A 6,509-nucleotide genomic window follows, 5' to 3' on the forward strand; every position below is an offset into this window, starting at 1 on the left:
TAAAGTTACAGTGTGCGCAGTCCTAATGCGTCCCCAGCCTATTGCTGTGAGTCACTGGATATTTAGACCCCCTCCACCCAGTAGGAGGTGCCTGAGCAACGCTTTCTTTCAGTGTGTTCTGTGCAACTGAGTTGCCAGGTCCTGTCCTGTATCTTGTCTGTTTCTGCCACCCTGGCGGCAGAGTACCCAGGCCCGTTACCTGTATCTGTGACTTCTAGTCTGTTTCCGCCACCCTGGGGGCTGAGTACCCCGGCTCGTTCCTGTATCTTGTTCCAGGTTCAGTTCCTGTCTGAACTGTGTCCTTGCCCGTTACCTGTTTGTCTCTATGTCCGATTCTTCCCTTTTCCTGCAGTGTCTGAACCTGCACCTAACTCCAACTCGTTGTCTCTGTACTTCTGTTTGGGAGTTTTGTGTCCACTCGCTACTTCATTGCAAGTACCTTGTGTGTATCTGGTTCTGCTTGTCCTGTTTCCCTGCCTCCATATCTACCTCCTGTGTTCTAGCTATCTTCCTGTGTTTCCCAGTCTGTTCCATATGAACAGAGCCCTGTCCTGTCTGCCTACACCTGCGGTTCCGCTCTGCTCCGCTCGTCCTCTGCGCCTGCGGCTCCGCTCTGCTCCGCTTGTCCTCTGCGCCTGCGGTTCTGCTCTGCTCGTCCTCCGCGCCTGCGGTTCCGCTCTGCTCTGCTCCGCCCGTCCTCCGTGCCTGCGGTTCCGCTCTGCTCCGCTCGTCCACCGCGCCTGTGGTTCCGCTCTGCTGCGCTTGTCCTCCGCGCCTGCAGTTCCGCTCTGCTCTGCTGCGCTTGTCCTCCGCGCCTGCGGTTCCGCTCTGCTCTGCTGCGCTTGTCCTCCGAGCCTGGGGTTCCGCTCTGCTCTGCTTGTCCTCCGCGCCTGGGGTTCCGCTCTGCTCTGCTTGTCCTCCGCGCCTGGGGTTCCGCTCTGCTCTGCTTGTCCTCCGCGCCTGGGGTTCCGCTCTGCTCTGCTCCGCTTGTCCTCCGCACCTGGGGTTCCGCTCTGCTCTGCTCCGCTTGTCCTCCGCGCCTGGGGTTCCGCTCTGCTCTGCTCCGCTTGTCCTCCGCGCCTGGGGTTCCGCTCTGCTCTGCTCCGCTTGTCCTCCGCGCCTGGGGTTCCGCTCTGTTCTGCTCCGCTTGTCCTCCACGCCTGGGGTTCCGCTCTACTCCACTTGTCCTCGGCTTCTGCATTCCCCGGTGTGGGTCAACAGCTGTGACCGGGGTCTGACCTGGAGTAGCACCTGCGCCACCTCCCACGTCCCTCCTCGGACCACGGAGTCGATTAAGCCACCGTGTGTTCGTGGTCGGATCTGGCGAGGCCCCTACTACGCCCCTCCTGGCACTCCCCGGTTCGTGACCTAGTGGGACCACTAACCACGCTCACGCCAGTCAGTCCGGGCGTGAGCGTAACACCTATAAACAGAACGGTCTCTGAGCAGAACTCAAACAGAACAGAAGACTAAGTAGACAGCAGACATTGGAGCTTCCAGAAAGGTTGATGGCCAACCAGTGATCATCGGACAGATCGTTTGTGGCCCAGTGACTATCAGGCGAAAATTTGAAAAATGGACGACTTTTTTTTAGACCTTGACGGTCTGTGATCTGTTAGGTAGAAGGATTTTTATCAAATTTCACCCAACAAATGATAGTTTTGGATGAAATTTTTGGTTTTGGTCAACTTAAAATTAAAGGGTTTGTTCCAAGTTTTAAAGTTAGTCTCTCCATGGGAGAGGGCATGATTTCCCGATTGCTGGGGGTCCAACAGCTGGAACCCATAACCAGGGCTGTGGAGTTGAATTCGGAGGTAGTTATGGGTCGAGTCGGTAGAAATGTTCTGTCTCTAACTGTAGCTTTTAAAAAAATATCCATTATTAATTTTGTACAAATAATCTATTAAAGAGTACAGAAATGTTAATATAAATAGACTTCATTTTATTAATATAAGGCCCCTATTTATAAAATTTTTTATAAACAAATATTTATACTAATTTGACCATTTATGAAGGAGTTGTAACTTTGGCTTACCAACTTTACACCCTTGCCTGTAACTTTCCCAAGAAGAGGGGAACAGAAGTCGAGCATATGCACCTTCGCTCCATTCATTGTCTATGGGATTGCTGGACATAGTGGAGTGCAGCACTCAGCTTTCTCTGTCAGTATAAAGGTGGAGAAGATGGCATAACACCCCTCTTAAGACCCCTGTTGTTTCAATGTGTGCAAAATGTATTGTATTGCATATTTTTATCCTCCTGGAGGCTGCAGTTCCTGTTAGGGGTGACAGGGTTAACTGTAGGGCTGGCCCATAGTGGGGAGGAGTATTAGGGACTAGTGTTAGTTCCTGATTTCAGAGTTACCGTATTTTTTCGGACTATAAGATGCACCCCATATTTTGGGGTGGAAAATATTTTTTATAAGATGGGGGTCCGTCTTATAGTCTGAATAGGTATCTTACCTGGGAGGTGGTGGAGCGAGGGTCACAGGAGGCAGGGTCCTTCAGGAAGCCGGCGGAAGTGGAGGAATGCTGCGCACCCTGGGTGCGAGAATGCGATGCTCCAGCAGCGGGGAGTTGCGGTGGTGGTGGGCAGGATCGCAGGGCCCTTCGTTCCTTCCCTCAGGAACCCAGCGGCTGCAGCAGAAAAGGTGAGATGCTGCAGGGCCGGTGCCTGTGCCTCGCTGGGGCCCGTGCTTGGGCCAGCATCAGACTGTGAGCAGTGTGGCAGAGTGCCGTGGGCTGCTTTCCGGTGGCCGCGGCCATCTTCCTGAAGCTGTGATCTACAGGAAAATAGCCGCCCGAGCTCCTAGTCTGCGCATGCAGCAGCTCGGGCGGCCATTTTCTTGTAGATCACAGATCCATGAAGATGGCCGTGGCCACCGGAAAGCGCTCTGCCGCACCGCTGCACTGCCTCACAGCCGCTCTGCTGCACCTCACTGCCGTCAGCATCTCACCTCTTCTTCTGCTACTACTGCCGTCACGTTCCTGAAGGAGGGAGGGAACGGAGGGCCCTGCGATCCCGCTACACCACCACCGCAACTATCCGGTAAGCTACGTTCGGACCATAAGACGCACCCCTCCATTTTCCTCCCACATTTAAGGTAAAGAAAGTGCATCTTATGGTCCAAAAAATACGGTAGTTGTTAGCAGAAGTCAGTCAAGAAAGGACACCCTCAGAGGAAGGTTATCATCACTGGGTGTGTGTGTCAGCCAAGACAAGAATAGGGAGCAAGTCTCAGCAAGAATTCTGCAGTGGCAGCAGTTCCTCACAGCAGGCAAGTGGGGGAACTTAAGGACTGGAAAATATAAAGGAAGCAGTGGTGTTAGCCAGACCTGGAGATCATCCGTGAAGGAATACAGGGTCAGCCAGGCTGGGGCACTTCGGAAAGATGGTAGCTGATTTAGAGTTCCCTTACACTGTTTCATCAGATTGCAGCTACGGTGCAGTGGTCACAACAAAACATATTGTCCTGTCTGGCCCTGTACCAAGAAGATGGAGTAACCCAATTTGTCCTGTTGTTCATCTGTAATGTTCACCACAAGTATTGTGCTGTCCATGACCACCAAGCACGTGCCTCTATTGTGCAGAAGAAAACAACAAGCTTATTTCCTGCTACCCTCTGTACACAAGTTTTATTGTCAGTAAAAAGGACTTTATTTTTGCAAACATCACTGTCCCCATTGGAGCTCAGAATCTACATTCCCTATTAGTATATCTTTGGCGTGTGGGAAGAAAGCGGAGAACCGAGAGGAAACCCACGCAATCACGGGGAGAACATGTAAACTCTTTGCTGATGTTGTCCTTGGTGGGATTTGAACCCAGGACCACAGAGCTGCAACGCTGCAGTGCTAACCATTGAGCCACTTCAGAATTAAATCTGAAGGCGTCCACCGCAGAACCACAACCGAACAAACACACTCAGGGACCCCCATGTAAGGTGTTAAGGGGTGTGGGTATAGATATCGGCTGAAATCCCCCCCCCCCCTTGCATCAGTTCCATAGACCATGAATGGAGCTGTGATGTGCATGTTTGACCTAGGCTTCATTCACACAGGGAACTGCAGAGGGTGTGTTATGGGTCCCAGCTGTTGAACCTCCACTGATTTTGAAGTTGTCCTCTATACAAAAGGATAGCGAATAAGATCAAAACTTGGCACAAACCTTCTAATGTGGATGACCACCACCTTTAGAGCCTGGAACTTTAGAACTAGTTCTACATTAGATTCCTAGTCCTTGGGACAAGAACGACTGTTAGCAATGAGTCTCCGCTTTGGTTACTAAAAAAGGATCTTAATAGGAAAAGTTCTTATATGGGACATGGATGTGATTGACCTGAAGATGATCAGAGCCTTACTATCGTTTATGCTCTGCTTCTGAGCTGCACATTCAGACATTGAGCTGTATTCTCCTTTGAGAAGCGGTGAGGGCCTGAGAATCAGATGTCTGCTTTTAGTGATCCTCAAGTGGCTCCTCAGAGGGGAAGGAATTTCTTAGAAATCTCAGGAAGTGAAACAGTCACATGCTGAAGCTCATATACTGATCACCTACAAGTAGTAAAAAATACTATTTTCCAATTTACATGAAGCGTTTGAGCAACCTAACAGGAGGGGATGCGACCAGACATTATATTTACTAAGGATATTTGACCAGATTGTCCTGGGAAAAGTGGAAATCTTTTGGCATAACAGACAATTTTTTTCACCACTAGGGGGAGTTTGCTGTATATGATTTTCTATTGGTAACAGTAGGCTGTGTATACATGTATACAGTGAGCTCCACCATGTTGCAGCTGCAGGCAGACAGTTTTATCATTGGTACTAATTTTGGGGTGCTCTCCGCTGGGGCAAATGATTCTAAAAAGTAGGGAAGTATGTTCTTTGATATTAGGATGCACATGTGATAGTATTTACAACATACTCCGTAAAGTATGTATCTGTTAGGCTCACGTGGTGAAGTAGATCCTCCAAGGTATGGGTGGGCACATGGACCACGGGCGTCAGTGCAGCAGACAGATGAGGTACGTGGGAAATGGGCAGTAGATGCACTGGAGGCTGCAGGTAGCGGAGGTCCTGGAGAACCGCAGACAGGTAGCGGAGGTCCTGGAGAACCGCAGACAGGTAGCGGAGGTCCTGGAGAACCGCAGACAGGTAGCGGAGGTCCTGGAGAACCGCAGACAGGTAGCGGAGGTCCTGGAGAACCGCAGACAGGTAGCGGAGGTCCTGGAGAACCGCAGACAGGTAGCGGAGGTCCTGGAGACCGCAGACAGGTAGCGGAGGTCCTGGAGAACCGCAGACAGGTAGCGGAGGTCCTGGAGAACCGCAGACAGGTAGCGGAGGTCCTGGAGACCGTAGACAGGTAGCGGAGGTCCTGGAGAACCGCAGACAGGTAGCGGAGGTCCTGGAGAACCGCAGACAGGTAGCGGAGGTCCTGGAGTACCGCAGACAGGTAGCGGAGGTCCTGGAGAACCGCAGACAGGTAGCGGAGGTCCTGGAGAACCGCAGACAGGTAGCGGAGGTCCTGGAGAATCGCAGACAGGTAGCGGAGGTTCTGCAGACCGCAGACAGGTAGCGGAGGTTCTGGAGAACCGCAGACAGGTAGCGGAGGTCCTGGAGACCGCAGACAGGTAGCGGAGGTACTGGAGACCATAGACAGGTAGCGGAGGTCTTGGAGACCGCAGACAGGAGAATGACTCGCAGCAGCGAGTGGGTCGCTGCTCTGTGCTGAGCTCAGTGAGTGACAGGACACCGCTTGCTGCAGCGAGTCATTCTCCTCTGCTCCTGGGCGTGTGAGGTTGCTTCAAGACAGGTGAGTATAGGGATTTTTTAAATTTTATTCTTATTTTTACAGCTTTTGAAGACATCGACAGCAGAATACTACTCTCAACATTGTCCCCTGCTGGTGCTGATCGCAGTGCTAGCAGGGGACAATGATGAGGGCAGAGTTCAGCACCCGGCGCTTGGGAACAGCGCTAACTGTACCGCTGATTCACAGGCGCCGGTACGTGTCATCAGTGTGGGACGTTTTGCGGCCCATGCAGCGGGTAAAAAATGGACATGTCAGCGTGTTTTGTCCGTGGAAACACACTGACATGTGCACAGACCCATAGATTTGAATGGGTCTACGTATGTCAGTGTCTCTGGTACGTGTGGAAAGTGTGGGATCTAAGGGGTACGTTTTCTTCTTGTGGAGAGTGACATGCCAGGTCTGGCACGCCAGTGTGAGGAGACTTAAACGCCTTGCCTGCTCCTCTGGGAAATTAAATATTTCCCCTTACCCCTTAGATCCCAGTCTAAGCCTCTCACCCAGACAAATCAGTTCTCATACTTTGCACTGATGAGGGGAAAAAACCCCAAACACCGTGTCTACAAATTGAGATTCTGATTTGGCTTTTATCCTAAGTCATATTGCAGAACTCGTTAAAGGGTCAATGTTGACTTTTAGGATTGCTGCATATTCAAAACCATAAAGAACGCTGAAAAGACTGAACATGTGAACAACACCGTGGA

Source organism: Phyllobates terribilis, unplaced genomic scaffold (genome assembly GCF_046119375.1).
Source record: "Phyllobates terribilis strain yellow unplaced genomic scaffold, ASM4611937v1 Scaffold_11__3_contigs__length_659146591, whole genome shotgun sequence".
Taxonomy (NCBI): Eukaryota; Metazoa; Chordata; class Amphibia; order Anura; family Dendrobatidae; genus Phyllobates; species Phyllobates terribilis.